The sequence below is a fragment of the Amyelois transitella genome, chromosome 10 (genome assembly GCF_032362555.1).
Source record: "Amyelois transitella isolate CPQ chromosome 10, ilAmyTran1.1, whole genome shotgun sequence".
Classification (NCBI taxonomy): domain Eukaryota; kingdom Metazoa; phylum Arthropoda; class Insecta; order Lepidoptera; family Pyralidae; genus Amyelois; species Amyelois transitella.
The window spans coordinates 8,327,517-8,345,521 of NC_083513.1; the positions used below are offsets into that span (position 1 = coordinate 8,327,517).

General features: G+C 32.8%; 1 protein-coding gene across 2 annotated transcripts in view; it reads right to left on the minus strand.

Annotated features, from left to right (window-relative positions):
- Positions 1-18,005, minus strand: part of LOC106137451 (angiotensin-converting enzyme-like) — a 140,719-nt gene that overhangs the window by 44,539 nt on the left and 78,175 nt on the right. The window contains exon 2 of one of the 2 annotated variants that reach the window (XM_060946170.1): positions 7,956-7,976. The exons of the other annotated variant lie outside the window; for it this stretch is intronic. The gene's annotated coding sequence lies outside the window, so the exon portion shown is untranslated. The remainder of the gene's footprint in view (positions 1-7,955; positions 7,977-18,005) is intronic. 2 annotated transcript variants of the gene reach the window in all.

An 18,005-nucleotide genomic window follows, 5' to 3' on the forward strand; every position in this document is an offset into this window, starting at 1 on the left:
CATTATATGTTATGTAATTTTTTATTAATGGCAATTTTGAGTCTGTTCAAATTTATTAATACAAAAATATTTATATTTTTAGATACTTACTTAAAAAAAGGAGAATTTAGCAAGTATCGCTGTCTAGAAAGATTTTGTGTATAAATTAATCAACGCACCTACACCGAAAGAAACATTTCACCAAGCGTGATGATTTGTATTGAGTCTGTCCGAAACACATGGCGACATAGAAGTCAACAACACGACTCCAATTGATCTGATTGAAAGGCCAATATTATATAAAAAATACCCATGATTATCATCATCCTTTGAACTGAAAACCTGAAAAGCGAACAGACAACATAAACCAGCTGAGGAAATTATATAAAATGTTACACAAATAAAACTACGTTTGATTTGAGTAATTATTATTAAACTGACTGAGCCAAAACTTTGCGATGTCGTTAGTAAGGCGGCAGTTTATAAAAATTCAAGCCATATTAAAAACATTGAGGACCGCAGGTCCCGAAGAATTCCAGCGTAACCAGGAAACCGCAGAGATGAGAGAAAGAGAGAGTAAATATTGACATAGGAATTTCTTCATTCCATTATACTCGTATATAAAACATGTCTTGATTAAAGAATTTACTTATTATTACTTTAGGTACTTATCGTGTCTTTAAATGATGAATTTTCAAAAAATACATTACTCAAAACCAAATTGTCTTCTCACCAATAGTGACGAATGTTAGATCGCAGAACTCAATGACGCACTTGTTCCAGATACATTGAGAGCAAGGCCAAGCATGCCAAAGATTCCTTGTCAAGTCCTCTGTTCTGGAGCAGTTCTATTTTCTTTGTAGGGCGCTTACGATGGAATTAGATCAGGTTTAAAATTGTGTTTATAGACACCATCTGGTGCTAATTTATGGACTGTAAGAGTGGATATCGCTATTGAACTATTTAATAATAGTGGACTAAAGATTTATGAGAAATAGATGTTTTAACATAGCTATGAAGAGAACAATGTTATATTCTGAGACTATTTTATGTCTGCGGAATTACTCGCTTATTTACTAAAGCGACTATCTTTTAGTTGATTCCTGATTTGGCTTATGACCAACTTTTTATATGCGTTTGGTCCAAGCTGTATGTAGTAGGTACTTCTAAAATTGTAAAAATTGTACGTGTCCTCCATAGTGCACGTTAATTAACAAATTAGAAGTAGAAGCATTATGTATAAGTTTCATCGTAATCAGACTGACGGACATTTATAACCATCGTTTTGGGTAAGGTATTGTTCGGTGTCATTATAGGTTTCATTGTCAAATCAAAACAAATTGAGCTGAAAGCCATTCAACTGACCGTGAAGCGGGGATTTAATGACTCAATGTATGGATATTTGCTACAACATTACTTACATCAGGTACAGTCGACAAAATATATGTTTTTTCTGTTTGAATATAGTCGGAGACATTTATTTATTATTATGCTATACACCCACAAACCAATAGAAGCAATGATATTATTTAATTAAATATTTTATTTTAAATACATAAATTGCTTAATACTAGTACACCTTTGCTCTCTTTATTGTAAGCTGGTGTTAGGCCAATCTTGATCTTAACTGGAACTTTAACAGTAACTTCTATAAATGTTTAATAGAATTCACAAGTAATTCCACAAGTTTCAATTAATTTTACGATACATCTTAAAAAATTATAATAATAGAATTTTAATTTAGTATCAAAGTAAACAAAACATCTACTTCATCATAATTTCGCCCTACTTTTGCTGACGGTAACAGATACTGGGTTGACATAAAAATGATAAATCGTCTGAGTGCCCTTGTTCCATGTTTCTTCATGAGAAGCTGGTTTTAATTAATAGAGCAAGATAGCGTCAGGGAGATGATATCTCAATCAAACCAATCTCAATAGCATTGAAAAATAAATCACTTGTGTCCTTCAAGCTCAGGATGTATATATACAATTTATATGGAGACTCTTTCAATCAATATGTATTAAATATAAAATGAAAAATAGTTTTTAAAGAATTAACTTACTGGTATCCGATGGCGGTTTTTCTGGCAAATATGCTAGCTTTTGTAAACTGTAATTGTATAAGCTTTATTAGTATAAACTTTTATCCAGAAACGTGATTATTTTGGATAAAATATAGAACATATATTCCAAAACCTTCACAATTATAGCATCCACCATATACTTTTGCATATAAAATACTAAGCTTAAAATTTTAACCTGTTTAAAACCACCTTAAAAAGTATGAAAATTATATTATAACTTTTAAAAGAATTCATTGTATCAATGCAATCGCTCCAGTTTTAGATAAGCCAATATTTGTAATAAGTCAGCCGTATTGTTATTCCTCAATAAATTTTCACCAAAATATTATGTTCAGGCTTGTATTCCTCGTAATAGGCTAATAAATTTACTGGCAAAACAAAAAGCTTATTGGGGATATACAAATAGAGGGATCAGCGGTTACTAGCGCGCCTACCCGAACATATGTTCAAAATGAATACAAATAACGAGGGTAGAGAAATGTCACTTTCAGAACTTGATCAAAAAAAAAATATAAGACATTGTTTAAATTCTATGTTAAATAAATAAAATTGGCTAAAAACTGCAAAAAAAATATTTATCAAATAACTCATTACTTTTATTACCGCGTTTATACGCTTTAAAATATTGAAAACTTAATCCATAAATAACAACCGAAAAAAGATTTTTTTTTATCAAAGGTTTGGAGAAGAATATAGTAAAGTAAACAAAATTGAGTAATTATTACTTACTATAAATAAATTTAATCATTAAAACTTCCTAGAAAAGTTTTAAAACGCAACGCAAGGAATTGATATTTTAAAACTTTTAATAGTTTAACTTCTATACTATGATATTTTGTGCAACGGGCTACAGGATTAGTGCTATCAAAACAGAGAACGAACATACAGAGGAATTTATGAATCATGCGACTTCGGATAAATCATGAACATGGAGGATTATGACAGTTTCCATTCGAACAGACTTTAAAAACAGGCTGCAGGAATATTATGTGAAAAAAAGAATAAAAACAAGTTTAAAAAGAGAACACTGAATGAAACATGCCAGTATGATTTTATCAATAAACAATACATTTTCTACATGTATATTGGTTTATTTTTGGTGTATTGTGAGCTCTCCAATAACATGTAAGGTATGTCTACAAGAGCACAATGATTATCGTCTTATTTATGCCTCCTATAAAACTCGATCCGTTTTTTTATTCGTTCCTGTTTCAATCCATCAATCGTCAATTATCTGCTTAGGTACAAATAAAAATTCTTCGTCATTGACTGACAACTGACACCCGAAATTATTCGGCGTAGGATACTGAAATCTGGCAAGTTTTCTTACGGAGTGATGAGAATCATTTTTAAAGGATTTCCCGTGATTCCAAGTAAGGTAATTTATATTTTTATTATATTTATGTATATAAATTTGTGATAATACGGATAAAGATGCTGACAAAAGCTCTAAATCTCCTTATTTAGTAATATTTTCATGTATGGAATTTCGAACCATTGTTCTTCAATTTTATCGGATTCTAATTAATAAAGCGGGTAGTAATTTGTTGATTAATGTGATTAGCAGTGCTGGGGTTACTTTTATCAACATATAGTTATACAAAACTAGTTTTTGAGTACCTTATTAAAATACTGTTTGCTGATCCAAATGAATAAAAAGATAAATAGTAAAATTATAAAAGTCACAGCAGAAAGATTAAGCCTGCATTCATAAATTTCGTTCCCTATGGGTAATTATTTATACTGATGGGTACACTGACTTAAAAATAGATTTACTTTTTTCGTTACACCATATTTATACTAATTAAAATATATACAGGACAAATTACACAGATTGAGTTAGCCTCGAAGTAAGTTCGGAACTTGTGTTACGAGATACTAACTCAACGATACTATATTTACAAATAAATACTTTTATTGCTCACATAAAAATATAAAATCACGCCTCTTCCCCTGAGAGGTAGGGAGAGACTACATCTTTCCACTTACCACGATCCCAGCTTCTTTTACTTCATCCGCATTGCTCACAACCATTACAAAATTTCCATTAGAAATGAAACTAGTCGAAATCTTTCCGAAGCGTTCTATTAAAATATTTATGCACTAAAATATCTGCATGTACGACTATTCAACATCTCTGGGGAACGAGAAAGTTCCAGAGTTGGACAAGTTAGCGAAGCCAGCCGGGCCTCAGTAAGCCGGCACAAATAGATTTTTTTTTATTAAAACCGTGATATGAATTCGTTATTGAGATTTTTGACACAATATTTATATGTCTCGACTTTATAAGTTGATAATTTTGACGTTATTGAAATGTGCCGTGTGGGTCCCGACATTTTCGAATAAGATCACCTACTTTATTTAATGTAGGATGTGATTACAAATGTATCCTTAAATAGTGGTTTAATAGACAAGTACAGACTTACCCTGACTTACAGGTTTTTGCAAATCCCACGGGAATTATTGTTTTTACCGGCATAAAAGGTACTCTATTTCCTTCTCCAGACTCTCAATTATATACGTCATATTTCAAGAAGATTGATTTAGTAGATAACCCTTGAAGAGGTGATAAACAAACAAATAAACTTACTTTCGCATTTATAATATAATTTGGATAATGGATGAGTACGGATTTAGCTATTCCTTGTTTGTAAGTGTACTAAGAAGAAAAATAAACTTGGTATATAAATTCAATCTAGGTACGGTGATGTATTGGACACATTCAGTAAATGCAAAGACTAACGGGTGTCATTATCATTGCACGTGCGCCATTTGTATCAATTTACCCCCTAGTTAAACAGGTCTCGGAATTACCTCAGCTTATCTGAGATTGCTGTATTATTACATCAAACTTATATTGTCGTAACAAAACTCAAGTTAAGAATAAATGTGGATTAGAAGTTAAATACTGCACGAATTTAGGTATTTGTATACTGTTTTACGCACGTGTTAATACTACGTAGCACTATCGATAATTGAAAATAGTTTTGTAAATACCATTTCTCAAGTTATCAAAAGTGAAAGTGCAAAATGTGAAATTGACTTGTTATTTCCTTTACTCTTTCATTTGCTTATTTCCCATCTCGGCCATGTACCAATGACTATTTTCGAAGTTATGTATATTACTTTGAAAAGTAACCAATGCTCTTATGTTGAAAAAAAACATCATGAGGACACCCGACTTATCCCCTTCTAGGATCCATGGGCATCATACCCCGGGCTCCTCTCCAGAGTGGTGAGGACGTAACCGGGAATAAAGCCAGGAAGAAGAAGGAAAATAAAAAGCATTATTAAGTTAAATAAAACAAATAGCCGCTCAGATTAAAATTTCACCGCGTCATATCACGGCAGCCACACCCCACGCATTATTATTGATATCATCAAAGCACTGACGGAAAGCGTCGTTACAGAATATTTGGGTGAAGCCCTAAAGAAGACAAATGGCTGTCTCATTACTCCCCAGCTATTAGGGCCTTATCACATGGCAACCGATTTGCGGAATGCCCTAGAGTTAACGCTCGCGAGTCTGTTAATGTGATCCGTTTTTTTTTTTAAATTGAGTGGCATATATTTTTTTTTTTATTATAGTGTGGTTCTTCGCACTTTTGAAAAGAAGCACTCGATATCTGTCCCGTGGCCGTCGTAAAAGCGATTTTTTTTGTAGGCGATGGGCTAGCAACATATCACTATTTTAATCTCAATGTATGTGGCCTTCCGGTCTTTAAAAGACTATTGGCTCCGTTTACTTAGCAAGCGATTTAGATGTGATTCTATGTATATAAATATTTCATATAAAAATCGTAGCGATACCGCTACGTAGGGCACTTTTCTCATAGACGATAAATTTTCTAGTAATAAAGGAACTGTCAAAATGTATATAATAGAATTTCTGTATGATGTTATGATCTTCAATTACCTACACAGTGTGATGTCGTCTTTATTCACAGTTTCAATATGAAATTCTTTGCGTGTGACGCCAGCGATACCATAATAGTGCCTTCAATCTAGCGCTTAAAGGCGGCTAGTTTCCTTCGGTTATTATAAGCGAAAGTTTTGATAGGGAAGTGCAACTTTATACGCTAAGAGTGTTTTGTGTTTTACTGACTTCACTATGAATTTCTGTGCTGAAACATTCGATTTTGATTTCAAACATATGAAGTTTTTGCAAGGCAGAAATATGAGACTTATTTCTAAATTTACAAATAATCACATCTATATTCTTTGCAGGGTAGACTGAGTCAAGATTACTGAAAAGATTGAATGGCCATAATTAGCTGTATGGCTTACTGATGGAATTGAGATTCAAATAGTGACAGGTTGCTAGCCCTTCGCCTAGAAGAAACAACTCAAATTTATTAAAAAAAATTAAAGCAATAAGTAATAGTAAAGTCTACAAAACTGTGTCGTGTAAATACACTCTTGTAATCGATGACAAAAAATATTTACACCGTAGTTAACTTGAACTAGAAATTCTTGTTGGTCTTTGAAATCAATATAGATTTCTTTTCAATCCATGTCAAGACCATATCGATTTCGAAGACTTAAAAAATACCAGGCCTGTCACCTACACCTGACGTAAATTACTTTTGAATTTATAGCTGAAATTGAATTACCGTTTCCTCGCCCATTTCAAAAATAATCTTAAATCTTTGAAGGTTATAGTTCAAACCCACTAAAAGTAGTCTCGTGATGTTTATTTAAATTTTTAAAAACAAATTCCTTTAATATGCCAAAAAATTATCGAAGCGTGTTACCAGAAATAAATATTTATTTCATACAGTTTGGATACTATATGGCAATACATTTTTTATTGAATGTTAGGTATGTTCAATTGGTATAATTTTACATTAGGAATAAAGATATTTATTTATGTCTGTATCTCTAAAACCCAAAACACATTCAAAGAGCTTTAAAAGATACAGAAGAGTTAATTTATTTCAATCTTTTTATTATTATTCCCCGCTATAGGCTCTGAAATTACATTTACTCCTAGTCTCCTCCTTCATTTAAAATATTTACCAGTAATCGTAGCCTTGCTCCATTTGTTTAGAGTTCCGTCGTGAATGAACCCTTATAACTTATTTATATTCATGGCTCTTGAATACGTAGGTACGGTTTATTAACAGTTGATAATATTTTTTTATATAATAAAACAGAATCCGTTTTTTAAATAACTAAAGAATTTTTGAATTCCAAATTATTTTTAACTGACAGTTTGATAAAATAAATACATCAACTAAATATTTTATTGCTTTGCTTTCAAATAAGAAAAAATTATATCAAAATTACTCGTATAAGAGAATTAAGAATTATACATATTTACATTTAAAATTCAACCGTTTGTTTTGAAATACTCATTATTTTAAAAAGACGACTTCGTTTATTCGCTCCAGGAAAAATATAAATTATACGCTAAAACCGCGGAAATCGTATAAAAACTTTAACTTGCAAACTTTTTCTTAACATAATTTGAATAAGGAAACAGTTTCTGTAGTTTCAAACGAAAAAAGTACCTACTCACAAGTAAATTTACGCCTCAACGCTAGTTCAGTTTAAATTTCTTCTAACCGAATACATGAATAAAATGTCCGCTGTGACAGTTAGGCCCATTGTGATGGTAATTTGTCTTTTGAAAATGTTTTTTTATTGAATAAACTGTTTTCTGAGTTTTTTTACTATAATTTTGGCTTTTAGGTGATAGATAGTGACAGGTTGCTAACCCATCGCCTAAAAGAAAAATCCTAAGTTTATAAACCCATCTCTTAGTCGTCTTTTACGAGATCCATGAGAACGAGAAAAAGAGATGGGGTTGTCCTCTTCTTTTTTTCAATTAACCTACTCGTACTTTCTCAAAAACGAGATATCATAATAAAGAGATGTTTATACTCACTGGAACTCTCAGTTCGGCCACCTGCGAACAAACAGGACGAAGTTAATATTTTACATACATAAAATCACGCCTCTTTACCGGAGGGGTAGGCAAAGGTTTTTAATATTTTGTTTAATTAATTTTTTTTTTCGAACTTGGTGGTTTCCTTCAAGAGAACGACAAATAACAAAACACCTTGAACCTGAATGTGCAGGTTTCCTCACGATGTATGTTTTTTCTTACCGTAAGCGCATTGATTTAAAAATTTTAATGTACAATCATAACTCAGAAAATGAGTCAATAGTCGTATATCCAGGCTAAAATTTGAAACATGTGCATTTCGCTTTTTTACTCACAGAGTAGAGACTCTCTGAGAGAGCTAATTTAATTAATTTATGTTCATGTGGCAATGGTTTTACCCCCTGCCTAGATAAGGTCAATTTTTTTACATACGTACATACATATGGTCACGTCAATATACCTCGCGGGGTAAACAGAGCCAACAGTCTTGAAAATACTGAATGGCCACATTCAGCTATTTGGCTTAATGATAGAATTCAGATTCAAATAGTGACGGGTTACCAACCCATTGCCTAAAAGACGAATCCCAAGTTTGTAAGCCTATCCCTTAGTCGCCTTTTACGACATCAATGGGAAAGAGATGGAGTGGTCCTATTCTTTTTGTATTGGTGCCGGGAACCACACGGCACGTCAATTATTTTAGTGAAATTAAAAATAGTCACCGCACAAATCTTAATATCTGGTCCCATCCATCACAAACCAACCAAATACGAAATAGAAAACCCAGATAATTGGATTAGGGCTTCGTAATCGTCGTATCAAGATTTCAAAGTGTTGAGTCTAATTGACAAGCTAATGATATTACTTTAGTAAAGTATGTGGATCATTTGCGTACCCTTGAACTAATATTACAAGTTGTGAATGTGTTAATGGTACGAGGTTTAATTGCCTTAATTACAGAATGTAACGTTGCTTGGGTCATTTTCGGTTGGTTGTGCGTCACACCGGTTATAAAGGCTTGTTGTATTGTTGAAACTTTATTCGAAATAGTTACATTTCTTCTATTTCCTTGGTCCGTAATGATTTTGTTATACTGACGTTAGTCCCGGCTGTGTTAACTTAACACCCTCTGGAGAAAATCTGGGGATATGCCTCGTATAAGCAGCATTATAGTCGAAGAATATCGAAATGATGTCCTTCAAGCAGCGGTAACATTCGCGCCTCTATAACAAGACTTTTCGATTCCTGATAAGGTTTAAAAGGAGAATCAATATTTTCTGTTAAATTTGGATTTTTATATATATTTCAATGATAAACTATCTGTTTATAAAGATAGGATACTCATACCTTAACTATGCTAGAATGTTCCATAAAAACAGTGAAATATAATTTTAGTTAGCTATATGTAATGTGGCCGTATTTTATTTATTTATTAAAATATTGTTAACTAATGTATGTAATATTTAGCGGCGATTTCATTTCCATATTTAAAACTGAAGCGCACTGCCACGGTTTTAATTTCATCCGAGATTTAAAAAATATTTTTTTTTTTATAAAAAAAATTTGATGAAAAATGTAGGAATTTCGTTGAGGCGTAGGTCTTTGAGGGCCCAGCAATTATATTCTAGGGCCCTTAGCAAGTCATTACTTTACGAGTATTTTAGACTTTCAGTTGAAAAGATTATGGCAAAAAATTTCAAGAAAAATCGGTCAACATTGCGGAAACTTCGTGCATTTTTAATATTGCGAGAACAGTTTTTAAAGGAAATATTTACAAATTAAAAAAAAATAAAAAATATTGTTCTTTTTACAATTTTGTGATAATATATGTTTAAAAATAAATTTATATTTGGACACATAAAATATTACAGAATAAATCCAAACTTGTACAGATCCCATTTAAATATGAGCCCCCATTTTTATTGTATTTTACGCTATTCGCAGTAATATTTAATCGCTTCTACAGTGATAAAATAAAATAACAATAACACAGAAATGTAATTTTGTAAAACACTTGTATCCTGTACAACCTATAGTTTTACTTTTACGAATTTATTTCATATTTTTAATACAAATAAATTTTAAATTTAAAAATAGATATGTTAGAAAAAAAAAGAAAAATAGAAAAGTTTATTTTAATTTAAAATAACAGTAAATCCTCACATTTCCAAACGACAAAAGTTTTAGAATATAAATTAATGCATTTTAAAATTTATAAACGTAACTCGAGTTTATATTATGCAAATGATCAAAAGTATAAACCAGAGGTGTGAAACGAATTATGTGAGGGGAAAATTAAAAGCTGTTTAAGCCTTTAAGGGTACGGGAGGGATGGTTAAAATACCAGATTGCTTTTCAGATAACAAGCCATATTATTAAGGTACGGTTTAATCAACGTAATGGCCCCCCAAATTTATCGGAGAGCCCTTCAGATGATTAGAAACTAGGATATTATTGTCGGTATCGATTAATGTTTAGTAGCATTGATGTGAAATGTAAATAGATCATTTAAACATTAGATCAGTTGTGAAAACATCCCACTAATATTATAAATGCGAAAGTTTGTGAGTATGTCAGGATGTCAGTATGGATGTTTCATACTTTTTACGCAAAACTACTGAACCGATTACGATTAAATTTGGTATGTAGGTTACTGAAGACCCAGAATAACATACCTATAGGTAGGCTACTTTTTATCCCGGAGTTCCCGCGGGATTGATTCCAAGCGGCCTCTAGTAATAAATATATGTACATGCAACAACTTTAATTCTCACTCGCTGTTGATTTGTTGTATATTTTAGGTGCGTAGCATGGCACGCGCAACGCAGTTTTATCGCGCAATAAACTATCGCTGTCCCGTTTTACGTCATAATAAAAACCGAAACAGCGAAGCAAGAGCTGTGGCTGGAAGGAATTGCATACTGCGAGAAGCCCTTTTTTACCTTCGTCTACCCGACCGGCCTTCGGGAAGCCGGACACAAACCCACTAAAACCACACGGTGCCAAAAACCTTACCTAATTTCAAATCTCTCTAAGTCGATTATCTAATTAATGTCCTCTTTCATGTAAGAAATACAACGGAAATGATAAGATGGGTTCTTACAAATTGCATTGCGAGGGAAACCGCGGGAACGCATATTACTTTATATTAAACACATGAGCACAAAATGTGCTATACATATAATTTTGTGTTAGGAAATGTGGTCGTCACATAAACCACTTCAAAGTGCTTCTAAGATACAAATCTAAGATTGAAGCTTCAAGTTTGAGATACTATAGCCTTCATTAATTTAGATGGGTATTTGATTTTCGATAGAATTAATTGAAGTAGCTCGATTTCATCATGATTTAAAGACCTTCACCTGTTGATAATCTAAATTAAAATCAGGGTTATAACTTTTCGTAAAACAAAATTCCCTTGGGCAGATTTCATTTGGTTTTCGTTTATTCACCCAAAATACTACATACAATGATCTACTTACATTGTACGGCACCAATAGAAAAAAGAATAGGAAACTAAGGATTTTTCTTGTAGGCGTTAGGGTCCTGTCACTATTTGAATCTCAATTCCATCATAAAGCCATACGGCTGAACGTGGTCTTTCAGTATTTTCTTCACTATTGGCTTTGCCTCCCCCGCAAGATATATGTATGTACATAAATTTACTATTTCCAGAGTGCCCCCGATTTGATCATGGTTCGGTCAATAACAAAACATTCACAGAATATTATCTAAAGGTAAAAGAAATATCCACTTACGAACGCTTGAACACGTACAAAGCAATCAAAATTACATACATCAAAAGGAATTCCGCTACATCGATACCAGGTGGAGAAGCTATCAAACTATCACAATTTATAGGAAATCCCTTTGATCTGAACGAAGAATATACATTATTATGATAGATGTCTTACGCTTTATCGGCGCTATTTTAGTATTTTACGAATATGAAATATTTATCAGCTCCTGTTATTTTGTACAACGCTCACTTTTGTACGGAATTTTGATCGCGGTTTCGTTCGACAGTTTATTTCTTGATTTCAGAGTTCTTTTCGCGTTTAAAATTCTTTATGGACGTCCTGGTCATATGTCTGGTCAAGAGTACCCAAAACCGCCAAGCTTGCATGAAGAGAGTTATGAATGTTGATGAGGCGAAAGAAGTATGAAGAGATCTTGGCAAGTACAAAGATGTAGTCTCTACATTATTATCCGGGAAATAGGCGTGGGTTTATGTTATGTATGTATGTATGTACAATTCTTTAATGTAAATTTCGAGAAGTATGAAGGGGCCGAGGTAAGTAAAAATAAATAATACAAACATAAAATCATCACCTTTTTCCTTCCACCTTGAGGGGTAGGCAGAGACTACATATACCACTTGCCACGATCTCTGCATGCTTCCTTCGCTTTATCCACATTCATAACTCTCTTCATGCAAGCTCGGCGATTTCGAGCGTTTGCCTTTGACGTCCTTAATTTGATGAAGAAACGTTCGTCTAGGCCTTCCCACTCCGACCTTTCCCTCCTCATTAATAAATAAAGTGTGTGCAATAAAGAGTTTACAAACGAACAAAATAGCGTCGAGCCGAGCCGTCCGGGATATTAATAATAAGATTATCTCATTTCTACTTTCTGAAATTTCGTGATGAAAATAGACCCATGTCTATTAACTGCTGTATGAAATTGAACAAAATTGGTTCATTAATATTAGTTATAAATTATTGTTTGCCCATATAAGGTTCGCCATGATTGGAAAGGTACTTGCTTTATATTTAAATTTCCAGAGAATTTAAAAACAAAACAAACAAATCTTTTAAATGAAATATAAATTCATTGTAATATTTGTACTGATACAGTATTCATTATAATATTTGATGATACATACTTATTTGATTATGCATACAATTTTGTTCAATAATCCAAGTAATAATAAATCACCCCATATAAGGTTTTATATTCGGGCAACCGTATCTTCGTAATATAGAGCATATTATCATAAGTTATGTGAAAATAATCACGATAACACTTATTAGACTTTGTGTTCGATTTTCAGATATTTCAAATTCGATATTCAGTTTTCAAATATCTGAAATTCGAACGCAAACTCTAATAAGTGCCGATGGAGAATGTTGAATACGTTCTATTTAATAACTAGTATTATACAGTACAGTATAAAGTACCCGTATAAGTATATGTACACTAATCTACATGTGTGCGACATAGTACAGGTGTACTCGCTCAGTAGCGGTACTCATTATAAACTTAGTAGTTAGTATCCCGCTTATAAATTGTGCTTGCGGATTCGCACGTGACTATAATGTAGGGAATAATTTAATAAGGCTTGTTTTGGTATATTACGTGAGTAAATCCATGGTTGTTAAAATTAAGTTAGGAATTAAATTATAAGAAAGCTTTTGCATGGGACTTAGCTTATTCCTGTAATATTTTATACAAAAAAGTGTGATACTCCTGCAAATTATTGAATTTATTCATTACAGAAAAATAATAAAAACAAATCCTTTGTCTTTATAATATTACTATAGAAATAAGAAGTATGAATATTTTTATAACCTCTCCAAGTCATAAATTGTACTTTCACTAACTGCACTAAATGCTAGCGCTTCTGTTTGACTGACTAACAAATAACGGACAACTATGAGGTGTAGCAAATTAATAATTGGCCTTAAAGTTAGGATGTAGGTAGCCTATAAGAGAGGAAACACACAATTCCAACAGGAAGTGTATATGTATGTAGTGTACTCGTATATATCTAATGGGTGTAGCTGCGAAAATAATCTAGAGAATTTCATTCATTCATTCATATAATCAAGTCTATATCTTTTGCGGGGTAGACAGAGCTAGCAGGCTTGCAAGACTCACAAGCCACGTTCAGCTGTTAGGCTTAATAAGAGAAGTTCATAATTTTTAATAAACAAAAGTAAATAATTTGATCATAATTTTTTGATTGATTGATAAGAAGTGACGATGCGGCGTGAAGCAGTAGAGAGAAAACTATGAAACTGTCATTATTTTTATACTTACCAATCAGTCAAACTTGCAAAGAAACTTGAGCAGTGTAATAAACTTCGTGTTATTTAGATGTTTTCGGGACCAATCATATCGATCATACTTTTTCAACTTTGCGCAGTTCGATATCGTTATCGTTAGGTCTATAACACTGAATTACTATTCGCCTGAATTGGTCGGAGACTAATTGTCTGAAGTTGGTTGACAGCCTTACAATTGTTTTATTTCTTTACATTAAATAGTAATAAAATGTATATCTGGCGATAAAATACAGCAGTTTAATAGATAATGAAATGTATTCTTTATATGGTATAGCAGTATGAACTGCTTTACCATATAAAGAATTTTATATGAATAAAGCCCTAAGTAATTTAGCTTATTTCATTGTAAAACAAAAGAAGAATGATAATAAAAAATTAATATAGCATAATACCTTATTGTACTGAAATGTACTGTAATGTGAAATAATTGTCGTTATCATTAGAAAATAACGAGAAATATTTCGTATCGAACACAGGTTTTAAACGTTATTGTATGCGAACGAGCGAAGGTTTTTATATTATTTGGTAGGTATATTCCTGAGCCCAGATCGATTGTTTTATACAAAGATATTTATAGTACGTCTATGGATACAACATTAATATACAATGTTACGCCTCTTTCTTATAGGGTAGGCAGATGTGGCGACGTGCCGCCGTGATCTTCCCTCGCCTCTTCACCGCTGGACCATAGATAAGCGCGCGCGCGCACACCCCTGACCGTCTCCTTTGGTTTACTTCAGCGCTCACCAAGTTAAATAGCTCGCTATCCTCAGGCAGTAACTTGCTGGTTCTCGTGTCTATAGCTAAACCCACGCCCTCTTAAAATTGTAAAACTGGTCCTAATAAAAGTTGTAGTTATTCTATGAATTTTAAAATTATCTGTCATCACCCTTACCTAGTGACGCTTTACCTACACGTCACGCAGAACATGTTTACACTGAATGTTTGCAAACCCTGTGTATTCTTACTGTTGACTCGTCAGTCGGCGATTTGCAGTCTATTGTTACCAAGTGAAAACATGGCTTCGGGCATCAGATTTCTCATACAATATTCTTAACAAGGTTTCTGCCGACGGCCTAGATTTCCCTAGGGATAGAGTTTCTCTGACAGCGTTTGAACATCACTCGCAGAAATATCGACATGTTTCGCATTGAGTCAGTGTGTCGTGTTCTTATGAATGTTTCAGTGACATTATTGCAATTATTGGTTGGACTGAAGTTTAATGAAATTAATCAGATGTATTCAAAGTATTTATATATGTCACTGTTAAACCTTAATAAATCAAACTATATGAGACTTAGAGGGTTACCTATTGTTTCCAAAATCTGAGACTGGAATTAATGTACCTGCCAAATTGACGATGACAAAAAAAATAGCTTTATTCACTATAATATTAGGTAATCTTAATCATAAATCTTCGTTGAGCTTATAAGCATCCCTGACAAGAAAGCAATTACTAAAAAAACATTTAGGAGTGATCGATTATTGACCTAAATATTTCCATACATATAAATTTTATTCCTCTCTTTCTCGCGAAGGCATTACCTTTTTCCACGATTCTCTATAGAGGGTACTCTCGTTAGGACAGGGCATCGCCAATTTGATCAAGTTACGTTCGTTTAGAAACCTTCCAACTTTTCCATTGTATTATGTTTTAAAATATGAAAGGTAGAGTTTTGGTCCAGTAGTTATGAATATATCAGAAACCAATTTTTTTTTTAATTTGTTTAAGGTACAGACTAATAGGAGTGCACAACAAAAAATGCAGACGAAACTCATTAAACCGTGCCCGCCATGCCTGAAAGGCTTTCCTTTGATATATTTTACTTTGATGTACCTATAGTATTTTTTCTTCAATTATTATTATAAATATCAAATCAAATATATTCTATGAACCCATACATACTTAGGTCAAGTAGAATTTATTTCGCGTAATGACTTCTACCTGACCTAACCTGTGTGTGCCTGTGACTTGTGTGTTCCTTGTGGGGTAGACAGAACTAACAATCCTGAATCTTGAAAGCCTGAAAGGCCACGTTCAGCTGTATTGCTTTAAGATGGAATTGAGATTCAAATCGTGACAAGTTGCTTGCCTATACCTACAAGAGGAATCCAAAGTTTATAAGCCTATCCCTTAGTCGGTTTTCACGACATCCATGGCAAACATATCGAAATCGTATCGTATCGAAATTGTATCGTATCGAAAACCACACGGCACTTTTAAATAAAACTATCACCAAAAAATAAAATAAAAGAAATAAATGAACTAGAATTTTAATTTAACTTTATTTTTAATGAATATATTATGACACACTCGTGGAAAATTTCTGCAAAGTGTAACATCTGAATGTGCTGTAAAAACACACAAATGATAGTGCACAAGAATATTAAGAGGGAAAATTCAAAAGTCCGTGAATTTTCATATTAAAAAATGTAAGGAAAGCAAATGGCTTCATGGAAAACTGGGGTAAATTGCAACTAGTTTATAAAATTCAACAAGATGAACAAGATTAGTTCGTGTTTCAGTTAGCGAGGACGAAAATAAAAAAAAATGTTCTCTAACTAGATGGGAGATATGAATTTGAATTAACTTTTAGAGACTTATAGTAATATTTGGAATGGAATGGGTCCTGAATGCGTGTATGATTGTTATCACTGTTAACGATGTTATATTACTCTTACAAAACTTGAAAACTAAAGAAAATATATTTATGTTTGCTGAAAATACTACATTTTATTCACAACAATAGTTCGTGATAATGGAATGCTGTGATGTGAAAGAAGATAGAGTGACAGGAATAGTAAAACGTGGTTTGATCATGTGGAAAGGATGCATGAAAACAGGTTGGCTAAGAAAATATACTCTCACAAGGAGATTGTGAATGGGCTTGACCATATAAGACACCTATTTTTATAATAAATTAAAATAAACGATATACAGGAACTTCATAATTTATAAATTATAATGAGTTTAGAGGGACAAATTACACAGATTAAGTTAGCATCGAATACGAGATGCTAACTCAACGATACTAAATTTTATAATAAATACCTATAAATATAAATATTCATGACCTACGCCAAACAGCAAATGTTCTTTGAGCTGATATTTCAGCCAATTAGGTAGTCAGTGTCCACCTTATACTATCAACTGTATGCATATATTTCCAACTCTAAGTTTACGTTGCGAATCATACAGTCTGTCTTTTAAAGAGACTTTATATCAACTTCTTTTTTATTTTACGAGTATACACACTACAGAAAACTTCTTCTCCTCATATCGGGTTGGTCAAAATAAATCGAATTCCGTTCAAGGATGTTTGTCTAGCCGAGGCGTCTGGACTGGTCATTGTCTTTAGGCAAACTCAAAGTCAATATTCCTTTATTCATCTTTACGTCTGAATCCCTTACGAAGTAGATAGAGCCAACAGCTTTTCAGTTTTGCTGAGATTAAAAGGCCACGTTTAGCTGTATGGCTTAATGATGGAATTGAGATTCAAATAGTGACAGGTTGCTAGCCCGTTGCTTACAAAAGGAATCCCAAGTTTATAAGTCTACTCCATAGTCGCATTTTACGACAACCATGGAAAATATATAGAGTGATTCTATTCTAAAGTGCCGAAAACTACACGTGTCATTGTAATGTTTTATCAAAAAATTAACTAATTTATAGTAAATTCGAATAAAATATGAATAAATAAACTCATACTAGATTTCCAAGAGAGGAACCTACGAACTTACATCAAGAGAGTTAGGAATGCGGATGAAGTGAGAGAGGTTTGCTGGAAACGTGACAAGTGGAAAGATGTGGTTTCTATCTTCCCCTCCGCGAATGAGGTGAGATTTTGAGAAAAAGGCCCCCTTTTGCGCGTCACTACATCATAATTTATTTCTATTTATTTATTTAAAAAAAAACATACACACATTAATGCAGAAGAAAATGTCAAAGATATTTAAATATAAATCACTTCCAGTTCAAGTA